Source organism: Eptesicus fuscus, chromosome 1 (genome assembly GCF_027574615.1).
Source record: "Eptesicus fuscus isolate TK198812 chromosome 1, DD_ASM_mEF_20220401, whole genome shotgun sequence".
Taxonomy (NCBI): domain Eukaryota; kingdom Metazoa; phylum Chordata; class Mammalia; order Chiroptera; family Vespertilionidae; genus Eptesicus; species Eptesicus fuscus.
The window spans coordinates 69,824,282-69,843,027 of NC_072473.1; positions in this window are offsets into that span (position 1 = coordinate 69,824,282).

Consider the following 18,746-nt stretch of genomic DNA (forward strand, 5'->3'; position numbering starts at 1 on the left):
CTAAATCCAGCCTACCACCAGGAATGATCAGGACCTACTCAAGAAGACAAATAATCCTTTCCACTAATATTTACAGGGTAAAATAAGATTGTTGTTAGAGTAATAAATTTGACAGTAAAATAGTAGTCAAGTTTTCAGGCAAATTTAAATTGGCTAGTTGAAACAAACGAATATGTTAGAAAAATTAATTGTACTGGACAAATAGGTGTTCCTAAAGTGTTAACTAAATTTTTTATTGGTAGTTCATCTCATGATAAAATTGCGCACCATGTAATGAACCTAAAACAGTAATATTATAGTGCAAAAAATTAAAATTTAAAAGCCATCAAGACTACATTATAAAATTTTCAAAAGCCTCTTAATATTTAAATCAAGAAAGGGGGGATAGTAGAAGAATATCATGTAAGGAAAAATATCCTGTAACTAAATTACATCTAGAAAAGTAATACTTTAGAAAATTAATTGTAAGGCTAAAAGCAAGACACCCATGAAAAACACACAAGGTGTCAAAACAATCCAGGGGAAAATCATTAGGATCCCAAGTCAAATTTATAGAAAATATTCCTTTATTAACTTTTGGTCGAGAATATGATTGTATATTTTCAGAAAACAACCCCGAGACCATGTGGATTCCAGCAACTGAGAGGAATCGACAGGACTACTCCAGCCATCAAGACAGAAGAGAAGCAGTCCAGAGATGGAAGACACCGAAGTCGCCTTGCCATACTAGCAGTTAACAGCTGTGCATCACTGAAGGTTGCCCAGGACCAAACCAGAAAGTGTCAGACCTGCATTACCACCATTTGCCCACCATCCAGAACTGAAATGTCATTGCTGACATGTACACATAAGGAACTGTTTGACATTGAAATTGGGTCTCAAAAGAACTGTTGGCCCAGAAAGAAACTTACTACAGACTGATTCATTTGCTTGCCAGCATCACCATTATTGCTTGTCTCATTTTCGGTTCTTATAAGTGTATTTCTAATAGCACATGATCTCACTCATCTAAGGGAAATAATGAACAACATAGATTGATGAACAAGAACAGACCCAGAAACAAGGAGGCATGGATCAAACTGCCGGGCCTCAGAGGGAGGGTAGGGGAGAGTGGGGGTAAAGGGGAGAGATCAACCAAAGGACTTGTGTGCATGCATATGAGCCTAACCAGTGGTTAAGGACAACAGGGGGGTAGGGCATGCATGGGGAGGGGTGTGGGCTGGGAATGAGGGGATGAGGACAAATATGTGATATCTTAATCAATAAAGAAATTTAAAAAAAATGTCCATACTACACAAAGCAATCTGTAGATTCAATACAATCCTTATTAAAATACCAACAGCATACATATTTCACAGACCTAGATCATCCTCTCCAAAAATTCATCTGAAATTAAAAAGACCCCGAATAGCCACAGCAATCCTGAGAAAGAAAAACAAAGTTGGTGGGATCTCAATACCAGATTTCAAGCTGTATTACAAGGCCACTGTTCTCAAAACAGCCTGGTACTTGCACAAGAACAGACATATAGACCAATGGAACAGAACAAAGAACCCAGAAATAGACCCAAGCCATTGTGCTCAATTAATGTTTGACAAAGGATGCAAGAGCATACAATTGAGTCAAGACAGTCTGTTCAGTAAATGGTTCTGGGAAAATTGGTCAGATATATGCACAAAAATGAAACTAGATGACCAAATTACACTATACACAAAAATAAACTCAAAATGATTAAAGGACTTAAATGTAAGACGGGAAACCATAAAAATCTTAGAAGACTCCATAGGCAGCACGATAGCAGACATATGTTGTAGCAGTATCTTTACCGATACAGCTCCTAGGGCAATGGAAACCAAGGATAAAATAAATGAATGGGACTACATCAAAATAAAAATCTTCTGCACAGCAAAAGAAACCATCAACAAAACAAGAAAGCCCACTGCATGGGAGAACATATTTGTCAATGTTATCTCAGATAAGGATTTAATGTCCAAAATTTACAGGGAACTCATACAACTTAACAAAAGGAAGATAAACAATCCAATCAAAAAATGGGCAAAGGACCTAAATAGACACTTTTTTAAAGAGGACTTATAGAAGTCCGAGAGACATATGAAAACATTCTGAAAGTCACTAATCATCTGAACGATGCAAATCAAAACAACAATTAGGTACCATCTCACACCTGTCAGAATGGCTATCATCAACAAATCAACAAACGACAAGTGCTGGAAAGGATGTGGAGAAAAAGGAACCTTCATGCACTCCTGGTGGAAATGCAGACTGGTGCAGCCACTGTAGAAAACAGTATGGAGTTTCCTCAAAAAGTTTAAAATGGAGCTCTCATTTGACCCAGTAATCCCACTTCTAGGAATATTGATATATTCCTAGAAACCAAAAACACCAATCAGAAAGGATATATGTACCCCTATGTCCATAGCAACACAATTTACAATAGCTAAGAATTGGAGACAGTCTAAGTGCCCATCAGTAGATGAGTGGATTAAAAGACATGATAAATCTATAGTACACAATTGAATACTATGCTGCTATTAAAAAGTAGGAAGGCAGGGAGAAAAAAATGGCGGCGGAATAGAGTCGGGTTTGGAGTCTGTTCCTGGGGCGGAGTGTAGGAGCAGCAGAGGCTTGCAGAGGGAGTGTATGTGGGCAAGCCAAGGGACAGCTAAACTCCAGGAGAAGGCGGGGGAGTGCTGGGCAGTGTTCCTCTGACCTCGCAGCACCCACAGGGGCTGGGTCCCCTCCCGGAGCTGCGGGCTCACCGGGCGCCTCGCCATCTTGCAAGGAAAGGAGGATTTTATTGCAAACCTGACTTTCTGCGACAACTGCAAACACTGAACTGCTGCGATCACCAGACCACCAGTCCCCTAACAGCACAAACATTCGGATTCAAAGAAACTCTTCACTGCACCACAGAAAGGTCAGATTTCGCCTGAAATAAGGTGCGGTTTCTAATCCCTGCGGTGGGTGAGGGAAGCGCTGGGTGAGGGAAGCGCGGCAGCCGCAGGACCTGCAGGAGCCTGGAGGTCTGTGCCTAGAAAAATCGGCGGCAGTTGGCAACTGCCGTGATCCGTGAATGAGGAGGGGGGTCTTCTGAGCTGCTAACAGAAGTGACCTCTTGAAAGCAACTCATTTTAATCTGACGAGGAGGGTCAGACTAAGAATTTTCAAATGAGTGCAGTATCCTCAGTCTGGTGCACAGACCCACAGTCCACACACTTGGGCTCTTTCCGACTCTGATTGCTAAGCCCAATACATAGAAAAACCCAGGTGGAGGGGCCCTGAAAGACTGCAGGGGGAAGTTGTTTTTTCGGAACCTGGGGACCAGAGCTGCGTGTGACCATCAGAGAGGCAGCTCTGAGGCACACACCTCCACAAGCTCTGAGGCACACACCTCCACAAACCGGTAGTGAGTGCCATAGAGGGAAAAAAAAAAAAAGAGCTAGAGAGGCCCGGAAGTCAATTCAGAAACACTGCCACCCAGGGGCTGAAACACTAATTGTCTCTGGTGTAATCAAAAATAAATACGAGAAATTAAGCCAAGGCTGGTTTGGCTCAGTGGATAGAGCGTCGGCCTGCGGACTGAAGGGTCCCAGGTTCGATTCCGGTCAAGGGCATATACATTGGTTGCGGGCACATCCCCACTAGAGGGTGTGCAGGAGGCAGCTGGTCGATGTTTCTCTCTCATCAATGTTTCTAGCTCTCTATCCCTCTCCCTTCCTCTCTGTAAAAAAATCAATAAAAAATATATTTAAAAAAAAATAAATAAATACGAGAAATTAAGACACGGCTGGCTTAAAAAGCAGGACTGGCTTCCAACACTGAGGAGCCCTGGAATGAAGCTGAACTGAAATACCGCCAAGACTGGGAAAAAGGCGTACCTAACAGAATAATAGAGGAAGTGAATGACAGCCGCTACTGCACATTTTAGTCTTCCTATTTTTTAATTTTCAATTCTTTTTTCAATTTTTTAAATTTTTTATTCTCATATTTTTTATTTTCATTTTTTGCATCTTTTACTTAAGAAACTAAATTTTTTTTCTTTTTCCTCACTCGATTTTCACCTTTTTAATTATTACATTTTTATTTTCAATCAGCACTATTATTACTATTATTTTACTTTTTTTTTAATGTTATTTGATTTTCTCTTTCTTTTATTTTTGGATTAGTGTCCTACATTCGATTTGCATCTTTCCCTTACAATCGTTTTACCCTATCTCAAAGCTAACATTATGCCATCACTCTCCTCCTAACCTTTCCCCTTTTGGTCCCCAGTTTATCTTAACCCTTTCTGGCTTTAGATTTTCCCTACTTTTTCAGTTTACTCTCTGCTAAAACTTCACCCTACTTATATATCTAATTCCCAACCCCCTGCTCCAAATCCGTACAAACCTCTCTCTACGCTACCTTAAAAAAATTATTTTTCTCTCTGGCCTTTTGTTGTTGTTTGCTTGAATGTTGATTAGATTGAATTTTTATGCTTTTTTATGAGATTGTTTTGATTATTCTTTTTGTTGCTTTGGTTGGTTTTTTGTTTGCTTTGTTTTTGTTTGTTTTTTACTTTTGTTTTCCCTTGCCTCACTTGATATTAGCTGGTGTTGCAGTTTGTATTAATCTCCAGGCTCGTGTTGCTGGAATTTGCTGGGAATAGTGGTTGTTCTAGTGGAGTTTACTCCCCATATATATAGTTTGTTCCCCTTTTCTCTCCTAGTATCGTTCTTGTGTCTCTTACTTTTTTTTTCTTCTCTTTTTCTTTTCTTTTTTTTCTTTTTCTTTTCTTTCTTTCTGCTCTTTTCCCAAGTTCAGATTCACACTCTTTGTTTTTTTGTTGTTGTTGTTCTTTCTTTTTACTCTCCCTCTTCCACTCCTATTCCCTAATTTGTCTTTCTCTGGTGGTTACCTTTATTGGAGATTATTAATATCGTGAATACAATTCTGTTCAGTGCCTGGTCTGTTGTGCCTTGGTTGTGTTGTATTTTATACCTTTAAATCAACGCCAGAGAGAGAAATCTATATAACCAGACATCCGGAGAAGAAAGACCATGAGGAGACAAAGAAATAGCCCCCACAGGAAAGAGAAGCAGGCATCACCAGAAAAGGAAGTAAACGATTTAGAGGCAAACAACCTATCAGAGAAAGAATTCAGAGAAATGGTCATAAAGTGGCTGAAAAGGATGGAAGACAAATTCGACAATATGAGTAAGAACCAAGAAGAAATGAAGAAGAACCAAGAAGAAATGAAAAATGACATCGCTGCTGTAAAGAACTCAATAGAAAGCATCAAGAGTAGACTAGACGAAGCAGAGGACCGCGTAAGTGAGCTAGAAGACAAGATGGAAAAAAATACCCAATTACAACAGCTTCTAGAAACAAAAATTAGAAAGATTGAGGAGAGCCTAAGGGAACTTCGGGACAACACAAAACAAAACAACATCAGGATAATAGGGGTGCCAGAAGGAAAGGAAACTGAGCAAAGAATAGAAAACCTGTTTGAAGAAATAATAACAGAAAACTTCCCTGATATAGGGAAGAAAAAACCCACACAAATCCAAGAAGCTCACAGAGTTCCAAGCAAAATGAACCCCAAAAGACCGACACCAAGGCACATTATAATTAAGTTGGCAAACATCAACGACAAAGTAAGAATCATAAAAGCGGCCAGAGAGAGACAGACAGTTACATACAAAGGAACCCCCATCAGACTAGCAACTGATTTCTCAACAGAAACTCATCAGGCCAGAAGGGAATGGAATGAAATATACCAAGTCATGCAAAGGAAGGGTCTAAATCCAAGAATACGGTACCCAGCAAAGCTATCAATCAAAATTGAAGGTGAAATCAGGAGCTTCACAGACAAAAAAGGACTAAGGGAGTTTATCACCACCAAACCAGCAATGAAATAAATGCTAAAGGGTCTGCTGTAAAAAAAAAAGAGAGAGAAAGAAATAGGAAGCAAAGAAGGAACACAGGGGTATAGAATAAAAATGGCGTCAAATAAGTACCTATCAGTAATAACTTTAAATGTAAATGGATTGAATGCCCCAATCAAAAGACACAGGGTAACAGACTGGATAAGAAAACAAAACCCAGATATCTGCTGTCTACAGGAAACCCACCTCAAAAAAAAGGATGCACACAGACTGAGAGTAAAGGGATGGAGAACGGTTTTCCAGGCTAATGGAAATGAAAAAAAAGCTGGGGTAGCAATACTTATATCAGACAAATTAGATCTCAAAATGAAGGACATAACAAGAGATAATGAAGGCCACTTCATAATACTAAAGGGAGAAATCCAACAAGAAGAAATAACTCTGGTAAACATATATGCACCCAATACAGGAGCACCAAGATACATTAAAAAACTCCTGGAAGATATCAAAGGAGAGATTGACAGCAATACAATCATAGTAGGAGACTTCAATACCCCACTATCACCATTGGACTAATCCTCTAAACAAAAAATCAGCAAAGAAACATCAATCCTAAATGACTCACTAGAACAGATGGAATTCATCGACATCTTCAGAACATTTAACCCCAAAGCCACAGAATATACATTCTTCTCAAGTGAACATGGGTCATTTTCAAAGATAGACCATATGTTAGGACATAGGCAAAGTCTCTCCAAATTCAAGAAGATAGAAATCATATCAAGTATCTTCTCAGATCACAGTGGCATAAAACTGGAAATCAACTACAATAAAAACAACCCAAAGAAATCAAACACTTGGAGACTAAACAGCATGCTATTAAACCATGACTGGGTTACCAAAGACATCAAGGAAGAAATAAAAAACATCATGGCAACAAATGACAATGAAAACACAACAATCCAAAATCTATGGGACACAGCGAAAGCAGTCCTGAGAGGGAAGTTCATAGCTCTACAAGCCTACTGCAAAAAACAAGAAACAATGGTAATAAATTACCTAACCCAACAACTCAAAGAGTTAGAGAGAGAGCAACAAGATAAGCCCAGTGTAAGCAGAAGGAAAGAAATAATAAAGATCAGAGCGGAGATAAACAACATAGAGACCAAAGAAACAATACAAAAGATCAACAAAACCAAGAGCTGGTTCTTTGAAAGGATAAACAAGATTGATGAACCTCTAGCCAGGCTCACCAAGAAGCAAAGAGAGAGGACCCAAATAAACAAAATCAGAAATGAAAGAGGTGAAATAACAACAGACCCCGACGAAATACAAAGGATTGTTACAAAATACTACGAACAACTCTATTCCAACAAACTGGACAACCTAGAGGAAATCGACATATTCCTAGAAAAATACAACCTTCCAAAACTCAATCAGGAAGAATCTAAGCAGCTCAACATGCCAGTAACTATGGAAGAAATTGAAGCAGTCATCAAAAAGCTTCCGGCAAACAAAAGCCCGGGGCCAGATGGCTTCACAGGAGAGTTTTACCAAACTTTCAAGGAAGAACTAAAACCTATCCTCCTCAGACTATTCCAAAAAATTCAAGAGGAAGGAACACTCCCAGGCTCCTTCTATGAAGCCAGCATCACCCTAATACCAAAACCAGATAAAGACAACTCAATGAAAGAGAATTACAGGCCAATATCCCTCATGAACATAGATGCCAAAATCCTCAACAAAATTCTAGCAAATCGGCTCCAGCAGTACATCAGAAAGATCATACACCATGACCAAGTAGGATTTATCCCAGGAATGCAAGGATGGTACAATATCCGCAAATCAATAAACGTGATACATCACATAAACAAACTGAGAGATAAAAATCCCATAGTCATATCAATAGATGCAGAAAAAGCATTTGACAAAATCCAACACCCTTTCTTGATAAAAACTCTCAACAAGGTGGGAATAGAAGGATCATATCTCAACATAATAAAAGCTATATATGATAAACCCACAGCAAACATCATACTCAATGGGCAAAAACTAAAACCATTTCCCCTAAGAACAGGAACAAGACAGGGATGCCCACTCTCACCACTCCTGTTTGACATAGTACTGGAAGTATTAGCTATCGCAATTAGGCAAGAAGAAGAAATAAGAGGCATCCAAATTGGAAAAGAAGAAGTGAAGCTGTCCTTATTTGCAGATGACATGATATTGTACATAAAAAACCCAAAAGATTCCATCAAAAAACTAATAGACTTAATAAATGAATTCGGCAATGTAGCGGGATACAAAATTAACACCAAGAAATCTATGGCTTTTCTATACACCAATAATGAACTTACAGAAAGAGAGACTAAAAAAGCAATCCCATTTACCATCGCACCAAAAAAATTAAGATACCTAGGAATAAACTTAACTAAGGAGGTAAAAGACCTATACGCAGAAAACTACAGGACACTGAAAAAAGAGATAGAGGAAGACGTAAACAGATGGAAGAACATACCATGTTCATGGATTGGTAGAATCAACATCATTAAAATGTCCATACTACCCAAAGCAATCTACAGATTCAATGCACTTCCCATCAAAATACCAACAGCATATTTCACAGACCTAGAAAGAACTCTCCAAAAATTCATCTGGAATAAAAAAAGACCCCGAATAGCCACAGCAATCCTGAGAAAGAAGAATAAAGTAGGTGGGATCTCAATACCAGATTTCAAGCTGTATTACAAAGCCACTGTTCTCAAAACAGCCTGGTACTGGCACACGAAGAGACATATTGATCAATGGAACAGAATAGAGACCCCAGATATCGACCCAAACCACTATGCTCAATTAATATTTGACAAAGGAGGCATGAACATACAATGGAGTCAAGACAGTCTCTTCAATAAATGGTGTTGGGAAAACTGGACAGATACATGCAAAAAAATGAAGCTAGATCACCAACTTACACCATACGCAAAAATAAACTCAAAATGGATACAGGACTTAAACATAAGACGGGAAACCATAAAAATACTAGAGGAATCCACAGGCAACAAAATCTCAGACATATGCCAAAAGAACTTCTTCACTGACACTGCCCCTAGGGCAATGGAAGCTAAAGAGAAAATTAACAAATGAGACTACATCAAAATAAAAAGCTTTTTTACAGCAAAAGAAACCATCAACAAAACAACAAGAAAGCCCACTGCATGGGAAAACATATTTGCAAATGCTATCACTGATAAAGGTTTAATCTCCAACATCTACAGGCAGCTTATGCAACTTAATAAAAGGATGATAAATGATCCAATAAAAAAATGGGCAACAGACCTAAACAGAATATTTTCAAAAGAAGACAGAAGGAAGGCCAAGAGACACATGAAAACATGTTCAAAGTCACTTATTATCCGAGAGATGCAAATCAAAACAACAATGAGGTACCATCTCACACCTGTCAGAATGGCTATCATCAAGAAATCAACAAACGACAAGTGTTGGCGAGGATGCGGAGAAAAAGGAACCCTCGTGCACTGCTGGTGGGAATGCAGACTGGTGCAGCCACTGTGGAGAACAGTATGGAGTTTCCTCAAAAAACTGAAAATGGAACTCCCATTTGACCCAGTAATCCCACTCCTGGGAATATATCCGAAGAAACTAGAAACACCAATCAGAACGGATATATGCACCACTATGTTCATAGCAGCACAATTTACAATAGCTAAGATTTGGAAACAACCTAGGTGCCCATCAGCAGATGACTGGATCGGAAAACTGTGGTACATCTACACAATGGAATACTATGCTGCCATAAAAAAGAAGGAATTCTCATCATTTGCAGCAACCTGGATGGAATTGGAGAACATTATGCTAAGTGAAATAAGCCAGTCAATGAAAGAAAAATACCACATGATCTCACTCATTTAGGAATAGTAAAGATCATTATAAATTGATGAACAAAAAGATAGATACAGAGACAGTAAAGCATCAAACAGACTTTCAAATTACAGGGGGAAAGTTAGGGAGAGGTGGGGGAGTTATGAAATCAAATGAAGGACTTGTATGCATGCATATAAGCATAAACAATGGACGCAAAACTCGGGGGGGGGGAGGGCATGTGTGGGTGTGGGGTGGGGGGGGAATGGTAAGATATGTACACATATAATACCTCAATAAAAAATATTAAAATAAATAAATAAATAAATAAATAAATAAAAATAATAAAATAAAAAGTAGGAACTTTTATCATTTGCAACAGCATGGATGGAACTGGAGAGCATTAAGCTAAGCGAAATAAGCCAGTTGGAGAAAGATAAATATCACATGTTCTCACTCATATGTGGGATATAATGAACAACAAAAATAGATCCAGAGACAAGGTAACACTGAACAGATCGTCCAACCTCAGAGAAAAGGCAGGGGAGCGGGGAGTTAGAAATCAACCAAAGGACTTGTATGCATGCATATTAGCATAACCAATGGACACAGACACTGGGGCAGTGGGTTCTTGTCCTGGAGGGTGGGAGTGGCTGGGGAGGGGGATCACTCGGGGAAAAGGAGACATATATAATACTTTAAACAATAAAAAAAATCCAACAATGCATAAAAATGACTTTACAGAATGTCCCAGTGAAACTAAGGTATGTAAGTCTTGTTCAATATTTAAAAATCAGTTAATGTTATTCATACATTAACAGACTAAAAAAGAAAAAAATCATATTAATAGATCGAATAAAGCATTTGACAAAATTCAACAGCCATTCATAATTTTTAAAAAAACACACCCAGCAAATTAGAAATAGTGAATAACACAATAAAAAGATTTAAAAAACTGTAGTTAACATAATATTTAAAGGTGATAAACTATAATATTTTAGAGTAAGATCAGGTACAAGATATGGGTATACCCCCTCACCAATCCTTTTCAACATTGTACTGGAATTTCTAATTAGTGCAATAAGACAAGAAAATAAAATAAAAGGTATACTGTTTGGGAAGAAAGAAATCAAACTGTCATTGCATGGTTATATGAAAAATAAAAAACAGTTGACAAAAAAAAAACACCTCTTGGAAATAATAAGCAATGATAACAAGGATGCAGGATTGTAGAGAGCGCCTGGGAAAGGCCCCTGAGCTGATTGTTGTCTGAATCCAGTGGCGTCTGGCAGAACCATGCCCTGGAAACATACCTTGCCAGAGGCAGGTGTGTTGTCAACCGACCTTTAGCTCAGGCGCCAGGGGGTGGGTTTCATTATCTAAGTTCAGCCAGGCGCCAGGAACAGACGCAATTATCCGGGCCCAGCCAGGAGTGACAATTACAAAGAAGCCACAAGAATGAAGAATTACAGCTTGATCTTTAACCATGATTTCACATAATTTCCTTTATCTTAAACTTTAGTAAAACTTCCTGGTATCATACTGTATACAATAAATGCACTGCATGGGCTCTGGGTCACTGTCTCTCCATCAGAGAGAACAACATCCCACCCGACCCCAGCTTTTCCCTTCTGTCTTTGTGTCTGTCTCTTTCTTTCATTTTCTCAATCCTCAGCTGCCCCTACTCAGGATTCGTGGACCACTCTCTAGCTGTGCTGGATGCGATAAAAGAGAGAATACTTATACAGGATAGAAGGCAAATACACAAAATTCAATCACTTTCCTGTATACCATCAATGAACAAGTGGAATTTGAAGTAAAAAGCACAACACCATTTACATTAAAATGAAAAAGTTAGGTATAAATCTAACAAAATATGCACAAGATCTTCCCAACATGATCTATAGACTGAACGCAATCCAAATTAAAACCCCAGGACTTTATTTTGTGGATATTGACAAAGTGATTCTAAAGTTATATGAAGAGGAAAAAACAAAACAGAATGGTCAACGCAATACTAAAGGATAAGAACAAAGTTGAAGGACTGACACTATCAACTTTAAGACTTACTATAAACCTGCTGTAATCAAGACAGTGTGGTATAGGCAAGAGAGTAGACAGATTGCTGGAACAGAATAGAGAGCCCATAAATAGACACACATAAATATAGTCAACTGATCTTTGACAAGGAACCAAAGGCAATAATGGAGCAAAGGTAGTCTCTTCAACAAATGGTGTTGGAACAACTGGACATCCACATGCAAAAAAAAAAAAAAAAAAAAAAAGAACCTTAAATCTTTTACACAAATTAACTCAAAATGTATCATAGATATAAATGTAAAATGCAATATTGTAAAAGGCCTAGAAGAGAACATAAGATGAAACCTAAATAACCTTAAGTTATGATAATACCTTTTTAGATAAAATTCCAAAGGCACAATCAATAAAATAAATAACTGATGATCTTGACTTCATTAAAATGAAAAACTTGTGCTCTGTAAAAGACATTGTCAAGAGAATTAGTAGACAAATCATAGACCAGGAGAAAATATTTGCAAAACACATATCCAATAAATAACTGTTATCCAATATTAACACAAAGAACTGTTAAAATTCAAGAATAAGAAAACAAGCAACCCATTTGTTATTTTTTTCCTTTGTTTTCCTTGCCCAAGGATATATATAAGAAAAAAATATTGGTACAAGAAATAATTTTCTTAACCAGTGTCACCACAATAAATTTAATAAAAAGAGGGGGAGAAGAAAACAAGCAACTCAATTTAAAAATGGGCCAAAGTCCTTGACACCTTATCAAATAAGATACATAGATGATAACTGAACATATGGAAAGATGTTTCATATCATGTATCTTCAGGGAAATGCAAATTTAAACAATAATATGATAGCACTGCACACTTATTAGAATGGCCAAAATTCATAATACTGATAAACCAAATGCTGGTGAAGATGTGGAGCAAAAGGACTTCTTATTCATTGCTGGTGGGAATGCAAAATGGTTACAGCCACTTTGAAAAACAGTTTGGTAGTATCTTACAAAACTAAACATACTCTTACCAAACAATCTGGCAATCATACTCCTTGGTATTTACCCAAAGGTGTTCAAAATTTATGTCCACACAAAAACATATACACTTATTTTTATGGCAACTTTATCCATAATTGTCAAAAAATTGGAAGCAATTAAGATGTCCTTCAGTAGCTGAATGGATAAGTAAACTGTGGTCCATCCAGACAATGGAATGTTACTCAGCACTAAATAAAAATGAGCCATTAAGTCATGCAAAGACATAAAGGAATCTTAAATGTATATTATTAGGTGAAAGAAACCAATCTAAAAATGCTATGAATTATATGATTCCAACTATATGACATTCTGGAAAAGGCAAAACTATGAAGAAAGTAAAATATCAGTGGTTGCTAGGGTTTCGTAGGGAGAAAGTAATGAATAGGTGCAGCAGAGACTTTTTTAGGGCAGTGAAACTATTCTGTATGCTATGATAATGGTGGACACATATCACTGTACATATATTTGTCCAAACCTATAATATGTACAACACCAAGCATATGCCCTAATATAAACTTTGGGTAATTATCATGTGTCCATGTAGGTACATCAATTTTAATAAGTGTGGGATTTTGAGACTGGGGGAGGCTGTGTGTATGTGAGAAAAGGGGGAATGGGAACTCTCTGTACTTTCCACTCACTTTTGCTGTGGACTTAAAACTTTTCTAAAAAACAAAGTCTATATTTTTAAAAGCAAAATCAAAAGGTAAAAATATAATAAATGGGAGAAAAAGATAATAAAATTTGAGGACTGATCCAGAAGGGGTCTATTATCCACTTAATTGTACTTTGGAAAGAGAGTAAATGTGGGTGATGAAATTACCAAATAAATAGTGCAAGAAAGTTTTCCAGAATTAAGGGATACAAGTCCCTAGAGTATTTGGTGAGTACTTGGTGAGCCCACTAAGTGCCCAGCAAAATGCACAAAAAAGTCTGACTACTCTGAAGTGTTTTGTTTACTATCAGTGGGAGCTGGTCTGTAGTAAACTCATGTTGTGAATGCTTTTGCTCTATTTCAGCAGCTCTAATTTTAGGCTTGGAAATCCAGCCACTTCAGGGGACCTTTCATTAAAATCATTTGACTGAGCCAAGATGCTAATGAGACACTAGTCATGGGGCTAACCCCTGGGTGGGCCATTCAATTTATTGTTCTCTAGCTAGTTTCTTAGCATTGAACTTGAGGGAGGCAGGGTTAGAAAGTACAGTGTGATTTTTTTTAAAAAGCAACAATCCAAATACCTGTTCTAGTGGAAGTTCTGCATCTTCATATATCAAGGGCAGCCTCCTCATATAACCCCTTCTGGATAACTAAAATTTACAAATTATTTTATATACTTGATTACTATCCACACACTAGGCTGATTTTGTGCCTTGAAATATTCTTTGAAGATGGAAATATTTGGGTTCCCTGTGTTTTTTGGTAGTTTCCTAGTTTTCTTTATTCACGTAAAAATTCAAGCAGGAGCCCAAAATTAATTTTTTCATGCTAGTATTTCCAGGCACACAAATTTTATATGCCAGTAAGATTTATTGTAATAGGAATAGAATGAATTAAGTCAGCTGCTTCTAGATGGTGTTTGTGATTGATTTTCCAGAGCCTTGGAGACTGCTCATTTATCTCTTACTATTCTCAGTTTTTTTTTTTTTTAATTTTAAAGCCCTTTGGCCAGGCACATGCTATTTTCCACCTATCCTCCTTGGCACCTACCACTGCACAGCACCACATGTTCTTTTCACCCAAATTGCTTGATTTTACCACATCTCTCTGAGGTTTTCTTTTTCTTCTCTACAGTCGTTGCTTTCATTAAATTCTTTTTGAATGATTTCTTTCATTTCCTGTCTCTCCCTTTCATGCTCACTTTCTAATGACTCTTTTGGTAATATCCTAAAGGCTTATTTAAAAAAAAAGATTAGTAGGAAGAAAAACAACTTCTCTTACTCCAGATTTTTCCCCCACTTTAAACTATGATATTCTATTCATCTTGGAGATTTTTTAAAGTATTCAAATGTGAATATTAATCAAGTTACAGTATGAGGCAATGAGGAGTCCAGTCACCTTTCTATAACTCAATCTTATCCTTTGTAAAAGGGTGTCATTAAGTTTCCCAGAGCTAATACCCCTTGAATATAAATAACTTATTTTTCTTTTTTGTTGCTTAAAGTATTACATATAGTATTACCTATGTCTCCTTTTTCCTCCATTGACCTCCCCCCTTCCACTCCCACCCCCAACACATTATTTTTCCTTTATTTTTTCTTAAACCACTTCTTTCTCATTGGTCTATGCCTAAGCACCCAGAGTAGAGTCCTCTCTGTAAAATAAAGAAACCAAGGGACAGAATTTCATCGTGATTTGATGAGGGACACCTGGCTGATCTGTGGCATTCAGAAATAGCCTGGTAAACGCAGTACACCAGACAGTCTTCTCACTCAATTGTAAATCATTTAAATTCAGATTTAAGTATAATACCTTCCCTTGGTCTCATTGCCACAGCAGTCATTTTATTGTTTCTGGCAGAGAAGGAGGAAAAAATGAAAAGTAATATAGTGGTTGAAAGTTAAATCTCTTTAACAGACTAAGCTTAAAAAGAAGATCACTATTTTCCTTCAGTTCTTCCTTTTGCACCCCAGACCTGGTCCTAGTTGAAGAACATATGAAAAAATATGAGTTTGTCATCTCTGGGGATATCTGTCCTTGTTGTTGTGGACAGAACCCTGCAAAAGAAATCAGGAGTCCCAGAGGCTGGTTCTAGCTGGGTCACTAACTAGCTGTGTTACTTTGGATAAATTGTTTCATGACTCTGGCCTTTAGTTTTCTTATCTGTAAAAATAAGGGTTTGAGCAGAAAATCTCTAAGGTCATTTTAGTCCCAACTTTTCTTGATGCTATGATAAATAAAAGAAAACTCTGTGAATGAGCACATGAAGTAAATAGGTAAGTAAAAAAAGCGACTAACTGGTTGGCCAAGACAAATTGAAAGGTGCGTGAAGCTAAAAAGTATGAGATGCTGTTAGCAATCTAAGAATGGATTTAGCTATTGTTTAATACAGACCAATCATTTTATGAGAACCTGAAGATTTGAATTAGATGGTCAATTTCCACCCCTAATCTGTATTTGTTTTGGTAATTTGATGTGGTTACTGATCAAAGGAGATATAGAATGGGCTGAAATCAAGGTCTTAACTTTAAGGGATGAAAAATATAAAAAGATGGTATCCGACCATTGAAAGACCTTAGCACCATGCAGTAACCTACAGAGGATAGGCACCATTGTTTCGGCCGAACACTGATGACATCATTGGTATCATAACAGAATGTTTGACACTTAGCAAATATTCTATGAGTGTGCATAGCCATATACACAAAGATAGCCAAATAAACTCATGTTTCTACAACCAACATCTCTCTTAGATAGGTTTATTCTCTGTTACACTATAGTAAATGAGTTAGCTTAACTAATTATTAGAAGGTGGCTCTTTCAGAAGCAAGCTTCTCAAATTTAGGTATGCAATTAACTGAGAGAAGTTGTTAAAATGCAGATTCCAGGGTACCACTCCTAGGGTTCTGATTCAGTAGGTCTATAATTACACCCACCTATATGTATTTTTTAAAGTGTTACTGGTGATTCTAATGCAACTCAAAGCATCCTTTGAGAAATTCTGGGGCAGAGAGAATAGATCAAGCCTCTTTTACCCAGGACCTGCTCATATATGGCCAGGTAGAACAAAGGTTTTCAAACAAAGAGTTCCCTACAGTGAGTACAGTGAGTTTTCCACCACATCATATAGATGTAAGCAATGCACAGAGAAAATTCAGGTATAATCCAAATCCAAAGATAGTATTCACTGACTGAAATAAACACAAGATGCTGATTATTCCCTCTATCTTTAGCATACTCACCATCAACTTAATTGATTTTGTTCCTTGAAAATTTTGACATGCTCTAACCTAAGACATTATTTTACTAATTTTTCCAGCAGCATCTGAAACTTTTCATATCCCCCAAACTAATGACCACTTCCACTTTTTTGAAACTTTCTTCCCTTGACTTCAATGACCCATGCTCTCATGATTTAACTCTTAATTTTCTGGCAGTGACTACTCAGTTCCTTTATGATCTCTTTTTCCTATCCCTGTTCCTTATGGGATATTAATCTCTGTTCCAGGCCCTCTTTTAATTCTAAGCATTCTTCTTGGGAAAGGTCATCTTTTTAAGCAGCTTCAATTAACATATCTCTGTGTTAACAACTACTAAACCTCAATCTCTGGACCAGATTTCTCTCCTGACTTGAATAGTCAGTTATCTACTTGACTTCTCCACTGACTTGAATAGTCAGTTATCTACTTGACTTCTCCACTTTCATGCTGTCCAACCACCTCTAACTCAGCATGTACAAAACTAAATTTGCAAGCCCAATAGATCTACTGGAGGAGCTAGCCAGGAAAATTAGGCAAAGAAAAAATTAATAGGAATCAGAATTGGAAAAGAAGACTTAAAACTATATTTGCAGATGACATAATCTTATAGTGGAAAAACTTAAAGAATCCATTACAAATTATGGAAGCTAATTAACAAGATCAGCAATGGTGCAGGATATAAGATCAATATACAAAAACTACTCTGGCTGGGTAGCTCAATTGGTTAGAGTGTCATCCCAGTGTGACAAGGTATGGGTTCAATCCCTGGCCAAGGCATATAAAAGAATCAACCAATAAATGCATAAATAAGTAGAACAATAAATTAATGTTTCCCTCCTCTCTCTCTCTCTCTCAAATCAATAAGGCCTGGCCAGAGTTGTTCAATGGTTGAGTGTCGAACCATGAACCAGGAGGTCACGGTTTGATTGTAGGTCAGGATACATGCCCAGGTTGCAGGCTCAATCCCCAGTGGGGTACATGTAGGAAGCAGCTGATCAATGACTCTCTCTCATCATTGATGTTTCTATTTCTCTTCCATCTCCCTTCCTCTCTCTGAAATCAATAAAAATATTTTTAAATAAAATAAATAAGGATAAATCTGCGACCCTACCTTTAGTCTTATGCAACTTCCTCTGACCCAAACTAGGTGGCCAGAGTTCTCTTTCTAAAAGATAATCTGAGCTATAGAGCATGAGCACATTTTATGTATGCTGAAAATGCCCTTCACAAACTAGCCCCATTCTCCATTTTCAACCTTGTTTTTGCTTGCTTCTTCCAAAGCAAGATGCATTCCAGACATATTGACCTGTCACTACCCTCAAGAAGACAAGCTCTTTTCCCAACCTAATGCTATTGACAGTACCATCTGTGGAGTAGTCAAGCCTGGGTGTGAGTCCTGATTCCTCAAAGCGGTAACTCAAGTTATGAGGCTTTGGGCAACTCACATAACCTTTCTGAGACTGAGTTTTCTCATGAACAGAATGAAGACAAAGATATGGACCCTATAGGACTGACATGCAGTGGCTGGCACCCAGTAGGCACGTAAAAGAAGTTAATTCTATTCACTCTCAGTATATCTCTTTGTCTTGACATTCTTCCTTCATATCTAGTCCCTTTTCTATCTACAAACTCTTAGTGAACTTTCATGAATTATGTCACTGAAATGTCAATTCTTCTAAGAATCCTTCCCTGGTACCTTCTGGCAAAAGGGACTCCCTCTCTCCTCTGCATTTCAGTAACCCCGTATACATTCTTTTCACATCACCTTAAAGTTGTCCATGCATGAGTTTCTCTTCCCTGCCAGCTCACACTAGGATACCCTTGATCCTAACACTGTGCCAGGCACATAGAAAGCCCTTAATAATGTTTGGTGAATGAAGGCTCATAAAAATAATAAAATCAATCAATAAAAATATACAAAACCACTTGCATTTCTATATACTAGCAATGAATGATCCAAAAATAAAATTCAGTAA